This window comes from Enoplosus armatus, chromosome 5 (genome assembly GCF_043641665.1).
Source record: "Enoplosus armatus isolate fEnoArm2 chromosome 5, fEnoArm2.hap1, whole genome shotgun sequence".
Lineage (NCBI taxonomy): Eukaryota > Metazoa > Chordata > Actinopteri > Centrarchiformes > Enoplosidae > Enoplosus > Enoplosus armatus.
In genome coordinates, this window is record NC_092184.1 from 26,564,789 (window position 1) to 26,576,326 (window position 11,538).

Sequence of the window (11,538 nt, forward strand, 5' to 3'; positions counted from 1 at the left end):
ATCCAGAACCTCAAGACTGTGACATCTCTGCCCGTGTGTGTGTGTGTGTGTGTGTGTGTGTGTGTGCTCAGTAAGTCCAGTTCAGGAGCTGGTTTTGCTGGTCTTGGTCTTGTGTTCTCTGATGGGCCACGTACTCTTGATGGTCCTGCAGATGTTCTCCTCACTTCTCTTTACTCTCCTGATCTGAGCGTCTGCTGCAGGTTCCTTCTTCTGCTCTGATAGACGGGTTCTACTGGGTTCTACTGGGTTCTACTGCTCCTCTGTCTGCTGGGTTCTCCTCCCTGTGGTTCTGTCTGACTCTACTGGTTTCTACTGGTCTCCACTCGCTCCTCGTTGAGCTCTGGGAGTTCTGCTCCTTGTTTCCTGTTTGTTTTATTTTCTAGCTGCAGCAGGAAATGGTCATCTTTTCCTCTTCCTCCCCCCACTGTCGACCCCCAGCACACACACACACACACACACACACACACACACACACTGGGCTTAATGATTGGTCAGATTGCCAGTACTACCTTAGTAGCACCCCCTGCTGGAGTGTTAGGGTTTGCTGCCTTGTTCAAAAGCACTTTGGCAGCATTTGTTATCACCTGACATCACTGCTGCACACACACACACACACACACACACACACACACACACACAGTGCCGCCAGCTGAAGACGAGCTGAAAGCGATGAAGACGAACAACATGCAGATGTTTCAGTAAGCGACAGTCGGGGAGGAGCAGAAACCACCAGACACCACACTGAACCGCAGGAGCCCGGAACCTGCAGGTGGACGGAGACAGTTCATAAACCGTCTGGGTGGTGGGCGGGGCTACATATCCACCCCCACTTCCTGCTTGCAGTTAAAGTTGTTTGTTTTTACCTCACACAGTATGTTTACCTCCCCCCTCCCTTCAGACCCCCTTCAACTGTCACCTGTTTTATATCAGCAGGATCAGATCCCTCTTTCATTGAACTCTTTCTAATCCATTACTGAAAACGTTTCACATCACAAACTAATGAGATGCGTGTTTCAAACCAACAAAACAAGAACAAAGATGAAATGAAACGCTTGCTTTGAGCTGAACTTCTGCATGTAACATGCCTGCTCATTTTTCATGACACAAAGATGTGCTGTTTGGTTTTTATGTTGTCTGCAGTTCAGTTCAGAGTTCCCATGAAAATAAATATCTTTTTCAGTCTCAGGAGTCTTACATTCATTACATGTATTTTATTTAAGTAAAAGTTTCTTCTTCCTCTCCCCATGAAGTGTCTCTCAGGGTGTGGCCTGTATACGATGTCCCTCCATTAAAATGTAGTGATGGGGTCTCATTTTTGGGGTCTCATATACAACCTGGAGCTCCGCTCTCCAACAGGCCGGGACATTTTTCATTCATTGGACATAAAACATATAAGAAGACAAACCATCAAACTGTCTCCTGTGCATTTGTGTTTCAAGTTTAAATGTTAAAATGATCATTTACATCAACAGATTCGTCTTTCACGGCACTTTCACTGTCACTTCCTGTTTATCTGGATGAAGAAATCATGTCAGAACCAAAACTAGTCATTTTACTTTTAGTGAGGTTTTTTGTACTATTGTAGTAGTATTGTACTTGCACATGTTACCAGGAGGACCAAGGTGCCATGTGACAAAGTTCTCCACAGCAGCCCTGTACTCCTCCTCATCACCCTTAAAGATACGCCCAACTATTGCTGAGTCGTCAGAAACCTTCTGAAGATGGCAGGTCTCTGTGCAGTAGCTGAAGTCCGTGGTGTAGACGGTGAAGAGGAAGGGAGAGAGGACAGTCCCCTGCGGGGCCCCGGTGTTGCTGACCACTCTGTCTGACACACAGTGTTGTAAGCGCACATACTGTGGTCTGCCAGTCAGGTAGTTGACAATCCAGGACACGAGGGGGGCATCCACCTGCATCTCCGTCAGCTTCTCACCCAGTAGAGCCGGGCGGATGGTGTTGCACTGGAGAAGTCAAGTGGGGGTCCAAGTGTGTCTTGACCAAGGGCCGGAGCTGCTCCAAGACGAGTCTCTCCAGGGTCTTCATGATGTGGGAGGTCACTGCCACGGGTCTGTAGTCCTTGGAGCCACTGGGACGCGGCGTCTTCGGTACAGGAACGAGGCAGGACGTCTTCCACAGCACAGGGACCCTCTGAAAACTCATGTTGTAGACACGGTGGGGGGCACAGGCTTTAAGCACCCTGGGACTGACATCATCAGCTCTGAAAGCCCTCTTCTTTGCATTCAGGATGGCCTTGATGTCCTTTGTCACCCACGGCTTGTTATTATTGAGTCCACAGAGAAGTTGATGTAGCCCGTGATGCATCAATGACGCCCCATGTCTTAACACATGTTGAGTACTTGGATACACAGTACCTAGAGACGGAACCTAGTAAAGGAGGAACAAGTGATTTACAAGCTAAAGGACACAACGAGCTAGCCAGGAGTCGAACCTGGAATCTTCTGATCCGTAGTCAGACGCGTTATCCATTGCGCCACTAGCCCTGCACATACAGTTCAGTGAGAACCAGCGGCCGGAGTCTTGTACCTTGTAGACAAGTGTGGAGAACGCCAGTGGGATCACTGGTCCAGTTGGGAAATATGGGGCCTCACACAGGAAAATCATCTTGAGCTGCCTCGTTTCAAACTTTGCAAAAATGAAGGAGAGGCTGGAGTACCTTAAAACAACAACAAGAAAGATGTACAACTAACCAACACTGCCGTGACCCGGATTCGAACCGGGGTTGCTGCGGCCACAACGCAGAGTACTAACCACTATACGATCACGGCCACTTGGTCCACTGAGCGCCTCCTTGTTGTGATGGCCTCATGATTGTTGAGAGGGACTGAAAGCGAAGGGTTCATAACACATGTTGACAGGCCATTTTTCTATTATTCAGAATCAGAATCAGAAATACTTTATTGATCCCCAGGGGGAAATTACACAAGTTACAGGTGCTTCCATTCAAGAATAGAAAAGCAGCATAGATTTAGAAATGAGAAGTATGTACAAATATAAGATATAAAAAATAAGAAATATATAAATTTACTATATTTAAGTGAAAACAAAAAATATATATACAATAACAATGTACACGTTTGTATATGTATGTATTGCACTGGTATAAATAGAGAATAAATAATGAGGTAGTCGTTGCTGACAGAGGGGAAATAAGTCCAGAATCAGTCTGTTTATTCTGGGGAGGAGTTGAACAGTTGGCCACAGGTGTAGCATAGTCCAGCAGGTGTTGAAGGACCTCAGCCGCCTCAGAAACTAGAGACGGCTCTGGCCCTTCCTGTAGAGGGCATTAGTGTTCTTCACCCAGTCCAGTTTATTGTCTATGTGAACTCCCAGGTACTTGTAATCCTCTACAATGTCCACACTGACCCCCTGGATGGAAACAGGGGTCATCGGCACCTTGGTCCTCCTCAGATCCACAGTCAGTTCCTTTGTCTTTGTCACGTTGAGCTGCAGGTGGTTCTGCTCGCACCATGTGACAAAGTTGTCCACAGCAGCCCTGTACTCCTCCTCATCACCCTTACTGATACATCCAACTATTGCTGAGTCATCAGAAACCTTCTGAAGATGGCAGGTCTCTGTGCAGTAGCTGAAGTCGGTGGTGTAGACGGTGAAGAGGGAGGGAGAGAGGACAGTCCCCTGCGGGGCCCCCACCTGCTGACCACTCTGTCTGACACACAGTGTTGTAAGCACACATACTGTGGTCTGCCAGTCAGGTAGTTGACAATCCAGGACACGAGGGGGGCATCCACCTGCATCTCCGTCAGCTTCTCACCCAGTAGAGCCGGACGGATGGTGTTGAACGCAGTGGAGAAGTCAAAGAACATGACTCTCACAGCGCTCGCCGGCTTATCCAGGTGGGCGTAGACGCGGTTGAGCAGGTAGATGATGGCATCCTCCACTCCAAGTCGGGGCTGGTAGGCGAACTGAAGGGGGTCCAAGTGTGGCTTGAGAGAAGGTTGGAGGCAGACAGCAGAAGAGTGGGGGAGGGGGGGGGGCAGGGCCCACAGTATCAAATCTGTTGTAAAACAGATTCACTGCCTTCAGCTCCTGTGTTGTTGGTTGGCCTGAAATGTGACGGTCCTCATTCCACTCCAGACCTCTCTGGTGTTGTTCTTCCTCCTGTACTTCTCCTTGGCCTCCCGGATCTTCACCTTCAGTTCCCCCTGGATCGTTCTCACCTCCTCCCTGTTGCCAGCTCTGAAAGCCCTCTTCTTTGCATTCAGGATGGCCTTGATGTCCTTTGTCACCCACGGCTTGTTATTATTGAGTCCCCACAGAAGTTGACGTAGCCCGTGATGCATCAATGACGCCCCATGTCTTAACACATGTTGAGTACTTGGATACACAGTACCTAGAGACGGAACCTAGTAAAGGAGGAACAAGTGATTTACAAGCTAAAGGACACAACGAGCTAGCCAGGAGTCGAACCTGGAATCTTCTGATCCGTAGGCAGACGCGTTATCCATTGCGCCACTAGCCCTGCACATACAGTTCAGTGAGAACCAGCGGCCGGAGTCTTGTACCTTGTAGACAAGTGTGGAGAACGCCAGTGGGATCACTGGTCCAGTTGGGAAATATGGGGCCTCACACAGGAAAATCATCTTGAGCTGCCTCGTTTCAAACTTTGCAAAAATGAAGCAGAGGCTGGAGTACCTTAAAACAACAACAAGAAAGATGTACAACTAACCAACGCTGCCGTGACCCGGATTCGAACCGGGGTTGCTGCGGCCACAACGCAGAGTACTAACCACTATACGATCACGGCCACTTGGTCCACTGAGCGCCTCCTTGTTGTGATGGGATATTCTGAGTTGCGGTGAAGATGATTCATTTAAAACCCCTTTGTTTTGGTCTCCAGTCACCCAAAGATTAGTTTGGGCCCAGTCGTGTAAATCATCGCTCAAAAATGTTTGCAGTGAATTCAGTAAATCTGGTGTTGTGCTCATGGAAAAACAACAGAGATTATAGCACCTTCCTGTGCTCATACATTAACATATTTCTGCGATCAACAAAACAAACGTTAACTGCTCCTGACAAGCTAACAAGGGTCTGCAGTCATGCTAACAGCTCTGTGAAGCTGTGAACATGCTAACATGCTGATGTTTAGCAGGTATAATGTTGTTCACCATCTTTTAGCATTTGTTTAGCATGTTAGCATGCTAACATTTGCTAAGTAGAGTCATAGAGTCCAGCTGAGGCTGATGAATGTCATCAGTTCTGCAGGTATTTGGTTATAAACCAAAGTATTGGACACATTTTGACCTGATGGTGGCGCTAGATGAAGAGTCAGAGGATCACCAGAGTTATTGCAGTTCATCCTGAGGGGACCATGAAGGTCTGAACCACATCTCATCACAGTCCATCCAACAGCTGTTGAGACGTTTCAGTCTGAACAGAGTGGAGGACCGACTGACATCAACATCCACAGAACCATAAAGCTAGCATGGCTAAAATGTCTCCCGTCTTCCATTAATAATAGTAGCTATGCTATGCTAGCATCCATACATACAGTTGACCATGAATAGGTAAAACATCTCTCAGTACATAAAGACATTTGATGAGAGATTCCGGGTTGATATTTATGAGGTTGATCCAATTCTGGATTCAGATTCAACAAATTAAAAACCAAACTCAACCCAACTAAACTCTGACTGAGGAGGATTCAGGACCAGGAACAGTTCAGACTAAAAAACACGTCTTCAGAGGAGGCTGGTCTTTGGTCTGATGGTTCAGGCCGAGGAAAATGCTCACACAGAGTCAGGAAACATTTATTTACAACATGTCAAAATTAAACTGTTAGTTTGGAAAGTTCTGGAAATATGTTGAACTCTCAAAATCCACTTTTCATTTTGCCATTCTGGTAGACAGAATAGTACAAAAGATTTAGGCATAAATCAGAGGATAAGCACCCTTCACTTTAGTTAAAAACACATTTAATTTTGCGTTTAGAAAAAAGACATTTTCTTTAAAATCCAACGTGATCCTGAATTAGATGGTGATGTTGTTGTGCTCAACCCTCGGTGTCGGTCCAGCACCAGCAGATCAGACAGGAAGCAGCAGCGTTGAAGAGGTTCAGACGTAAGCTTTGGAGCTGCCGCTGTCGGAGGCCGGAGCTGCTCTGTAGATGTTCTGTCCTCGGCTTGTTGTGGAGAAGTTGTATGAAAACTGCCTGCAGGAGAGAACGTAAGGTTTCTGATTCACAGTCTTTTATATATCAAATATCAAAAGGAGTGACGTTTCACTACATAACAATCCATCTTTGTAATCTATTTATGTTGATTAGATGTCTCTGACACACTGAAATAAGTCAACACACACACCTTATTTTTCACTACCTTCTTCACTTCTTCAAATACTGAACTGATATGAATGAAAGTTTAACTGGAGGCTGTGACTTCTGAAACTGACATGAGATCAGTTAAAGAAAAGACGTCTCACCCTGTTAGACAGAAACTGGTTGTACAGTGCAGTTACAGAGAGGAGCATCTTCCCTCACAGAGGATCTTTGGTCGAGTTTTATTTTGTTCTGTCATCAAGTTAATTGTAATATTAATTAGTAACAGCTGATCTGAGCTGAGGTCACAGTGAGGTCAAAGTGGGGGGACACTGTTCGTTTTAAGGGGGTCTTTGTATTTTTAAAAGGGCATGTTGGCCTTTATTTTGACAGTGGATAGTAGAGACAGGACAGGAAATGAGAGAGGACAGGGAGGGTGCCATGTAAAAGAGGCCCCTGGCTCTCAAACCAGTGAAATTTAGACTACATAGTGGTTTCTATTTCAGACCACAACTGATGGTCTTGGGGTCCCCATCGGATCGGATGTCTTTGTTTTTGAAAAGTGATATATGCATGTTGGGTTCTCCTTAGGTCTGGGATCAGGTCTGATCTATACTTAAACACTGATGAGGATACTGACCACACTTCAGCCTATCAGAATCCAGCATCCTCTGTGCCAGTGGTAGGAAGGATGACTTTGTGTGGCTGACAGCGCCCCCTTATGGACAAACCCTGGTGCTACATGTATTAGGGTGCAGTCCTGTGGGTTTACCGTGCAGGAGGGGCGGTGGAGGTCTTCCTGCAGGAGCAGCAGAGCATAGATCCTCCCAGTACGGCAAGACAGGAGGCCGCCCAGCCCAGATACAGACCGGTACCCAGCTCGAACCTGCAGCAGCATCACACACAGTGTTAGCAACAGGAACGCACACACACACTGCAGAGGTGTGTGTGTGTGTGTGTGTGTGTGTGTGGCTGACCTGACTCCTCCATACAGCGGGTCGTAGAAGTCGTGGATGACTCTGGCTGCGTACCAGGAGACAGCAGTCAGCGTGAAGACACCTGAGGAGGAAACAGCTGCTCACACACTGAACATGACCGACAGCAACACGTCGTATAAAGTGGACGGCCTAGTCCTGGTCTAGGTCTAGACCTGCTCTATATGAAAGGTTCCCTGAGATAACCTCTGTTGTGATTTGGTGCTATATAAATAAGATTGAATTGAATTGAATTCTCAAGAACACATCCAGCCCCTGAAGCGACTTGCAGCTTGTTGTGTATTATTACAGATCCTAAAGAAGACAAACAGTCTGTGCAGTCCTTTTAAACTCCCCACAGCCAAATACAAACAACAGCAGCTGGAGATGCTACAACATTTATATTAAATAACTGCTTGTCAAGAGCTTTCAAGGGATGCTTTACATGAATAACTATTATGCAGATGGATAATTTGCAGTGTGAAACCACGCCGGCTCACACACCGGACAGGATGAACAGGATTCCTCCGGTCAGGGCGATCTGGTCTTTGATGTGCTCCGAGGTTCTGCCGATCTTGGTGCACTTGAGTCCCAGCACAGAGACGATGATGGAGGCCAGACCGACCAGCAGGGACAGGATCATCAGAGCCCTGCAGGCCTGCAGGTGAGCTGGAGACCAGCACACACCAGGACGTAAAACACAATGTTTTTTAACAAGAGCCTGGTTGAAGATGTTTGACCACTTATTTATACAGTTACGACCCCGAGAAGAAGGAGGGAGGAAAACGAAGGTAATCAAGATATTTTAAAAGGTATTTTTAGAAGGGAAGTTTCACAAGTTTTTAAAGGGTAAAATATAGGGCCTAATTTTTCAAATCAATGTGAAAATTCAGGGATAGCTTTCATGTTATTTGGTCAATTTTAAGGTATTTGTAGCACCTTAATTCATGCAGAAAATAATTCTACAACATGTTAATTGATTACAATCTATCATTCATCCACCCAAGTTCGCATTACTGGCTTAATTACATAAAATATATAATAAATTAATGGTATTTCAGTGATACGTTGAGGGTAAAGTGTTATTTACATTTGTATTTCTGCACCTTTTCAATAAACAAGATACAACATGTGACCTGAGTGAGACTGGATGGAACAGATTCATTAGTTTAGCTTCATGGCTTTCTTTGTGTTGACACACTTCCTGTGAGGTTGTATGATATCTATCCCTCACCCGGCAGTCCCAGCACCGTCTTGAACCTGCTGCACTGAATCGCCCCCAGCGAGGTGGCAGCGCAGCTCATCCACAGACCTTCAAACTGCCATTGACTGCTGCTGACCGACTCCAGCTGACTCCTCACCTTCCACACCTGAGAGGAGGTGCAGCTGGACTGCAGACACCAGGACACCACGCCCAGAAGCAGTCCCACAACCTGCAGGCCCACCGCCATGCTGCTGAATGTCCCCACACACACCTGCAACACCTGGAGGCACAGCAGGACGTCAACAACAGCAGCCAGCTCTGAGAGTAACTGATGTGAACCACTAGGAGACAGAGAGACCCCCAAAAAAAGCTCATAAAGCCGTTGTGGCTAACATGTTAGCAATCAGCTACATCACATCGCATCACATACTTCCACATCAGCAGACACACAGTAACATAAAGACGTCTCTTTATGTAATCTTTAAAAACACCTCACTAATATATAGTTTAATTTAAAAGAAAAAAGGTTTAACAAACAAACAAAGCAAGTAGAGCATTTGTTGGGGACTACTTTCAGCAGCGGATTAATCCACATTTAGTGCTCTTGTGAGTATTTGGGGCAGCTGTGGGTCGACAATGATAAAAACACAGAACACCTTCAGCCTTATCTTTTTAACTTTTGTCAAAACATCACAACTCTCACCTGAATATATTTATTCAGCTTTATGGTAAATATATACATATATAACAGGACGGACCAATCAAATCCTGGTCCTGGTGGGTTAACCAATATAAAGAAGATTAGAGAATGATGTCATCTTCCTCTACCTGGTCACCTGTTCAACAGTTTGATCAGTCGAGCTCCAGGTTTCAATTAAATTCCATCGTTTGGTCATCTCTCCTCCCACCTGCCCACGCTGACCACAGCCCTTCAATGTAAAACTACTTCCTGTTTCGGTCACGTGTTCTGCCTCGTGTTTCACTCAAATCGAACAAATCAAAATATGAAATACATTTCGTGACAAATTCCACAACTTCTGATCAAATTAAGGCTGAAAAATGAACCCTCCCCCATCAGTCCTGTTAATATTCCAGATTTCTTACCGTCTTCTTAGCGTCAGCTCAGATTTGGAGGCTGAAGTTAAGTTTTTTGCGTCTCTGCTGTTCGTTCTTCTCTGCAGCTATTTGTTAGGTTTGTTCCTGTGATGTGGAGTCTCTCTGTGAACCTGATCTGATCCTTTGAGGTCTTCGGGGTCGATGAACTCTGGCAGAGGCAGAACCGCTGCTGAACACACAGAATTATTGACATTCGGGAATCCCAGAGTTTCACCTCCAACTCTGTTTACAGGTTTCAGGATCCTTAAAGTCGACTAATTCATCTATCATACTTCAAATTTAATAAATCTGGAGAAAATAATGAAAAGTTAAAAGGTTCATGTCATCATGTTCATGTTCATGTTTCTTCTTTAATGAACTCACATCCTCTGAACAAACAACTGATCAACTTTCACTAATATCTATATAACTGAAAATAGTTTTATATATTAGAAAATATTACCCGCTCAGTATGGATGTTTGTCATTACAGAAAAAAAACAGATTCTATCTGACATTATTAGATTGTTAATACTAATGCATCAATATTAGAGCAGCATTGTACTGTTGTAGCTGCTCGACGTGGAGCTGGTTTAACTACTTTATATACAGTTATCTAGTTTTAACTACGTCATATACAGTTATCTAGTTTTAACTACGTCATATACAGTTAGCTAGTTTAACTACTTTATACACAGTTAGCTAGTTTAACTACTTTATACACAGTTAGCTAGTTTTACTACTTTATATACAGTTAGCTAGTTTAACTACTTTATATACAGTTAGCTAGTTTTAACTACGTCATATACAGTTAGCTAGTTTAACTACTTTATACACAGTTAGCTAGTTTGAACTACTTTATATACAGTTAGCTAGTTTAACTACTTTATACACAGCTAGTTTTACTACTTTATATACAGTTAGCTAGTTTAACTACTTTATATAGTTAGCTAGTTTTACTACTTTATATACAGTTAGCTAGTTTAACTACTTCATACACAGTTAGCTAGTTTTACTACTTTATATACAGTTAGCTAGTTTAACTACTTTATATAGTGAGCTAGTTTTACTACTTTATATACAGTTAGCTAGTTTAACTACTTTATATACAGTTAGCTAGTTTAACTACTTTATACACAGTTAGCTAGTTTAACTACTTTATATAGTGAGCTAGTTTTACTACTTTATATACAGTTAGCTAGTTTAACTACTTTATATACAGTTAGCTAGTTTAACTACTTTATATACAGTTAGCTAGTTTTATCTGCTTTATATAGAGTTAGCTAGTTTTAACTATTTGAACTACTAACTGTTTTCAGTTTTTGGACTTTTCTGTTTTGTGATGTTTAATCTGGAAAGTTATCAAATGAATGCAGTGCAGCAAAAAGTATGATTTTCCCTCTGAAATGTTGTGGAGCAAAAGTAGAGAGTGGCAAATTGAAATACTAAGTAAAGTAAATGTACCTTACTTTCGTGTAGCATCTACTTTATCGATACAGCAGGTGACTGTGGTTCTAAGTTTTACTGGGCAAAGGGATAAAAGCGACATTTAAATGCTAGCCTATATAGGCTACCCATAAAATACTTTTAAACTATTAATATTGAAATATAGGCTATGGATTTTCCTACGAACTCTTCTGTGGTGTTTCTCCTTCTATTTGACATTGTCTTTTAAATTTGTATTATAGAAGTATTTTTCGGAGTACTAACAGTAATATAATCAGGTGCAGTCACACAGATCAACAGCATATAGAAACTAAACTGCTGTGTGTTGCAGTGTTTGTCTGTGCGACAGTTTGTGGACTTTAAACTGTCTCTGTTTATCAAACTGACTTCATGTTTGCGTGTCAATACTCGACCAGGATTTATCAAACTGCTTCAAGCGAAAGATAAAAGTAAAAATCCTTCACTTTTACTCTCAAAGCTATGAATAAAAACTATTTATCACATTATGATTTAAACTGCTCTGAAATATAA

The 11,538-nt window shown here is 43.7% G+C and overlaps 4 non-coding genes and 1 pseudogene across 4 annotated transcripts; all 5 read right to left on the reverse strand.

Annotated features, from left to right (window-relative positions):
• Positions 1–2,425: 2,425 nt before the first annotated feature.
• On the reverse strand, positions 2,426–2,498 carry trnar-acg (transfer RNA arginine (anticodon ACG)). The gene has a single exon. It is a non-coding gene; the product is annotated as a tRNA-Arg (tRNA).
• Positions 2,499–2,711: 213 nt separating this feature from the next.
• trnah-gug (transfer RNA histidin (anticodon GUG)) lies at positions 2,712–2,783 on the reverse strand. Its single transcript has one exon. It is a non-coding gene; the product is annotated as a tRNA-His (tRNA).
• Positions 2,784–4,422: 1,639 nt separating this feature from the next.
• trnar-acg (transfer RNA arginine (anticodon ACG)) lies at positions 4,423–4,495 on the reverse strand. Its single transcript has one exon. It is a non-coding gene; the product is annotated as a tRNA-Arg (tRNA).
• A 213-nt stretch (positions 4,496–4,708) lies between these two features.
• Positions 4,709–4,780, reverse strand: trnah-gug (transfer RNA histidin (anticodon GUG)). Its single transcript has one exon. It is a non-coding gene; the product is annotated as a tRNA-His (tRNA).
• Positions 4,781–5,994: 1,214 nt separating this feature from the next.
• Positions 5,995–9,776, reverse strand: LOC139285625 (claudin-1-like; annotated as a pseudogene).
• Between the last annotated feature and the right edge of the window lie 1,762 nt (positions 9,777–11,538).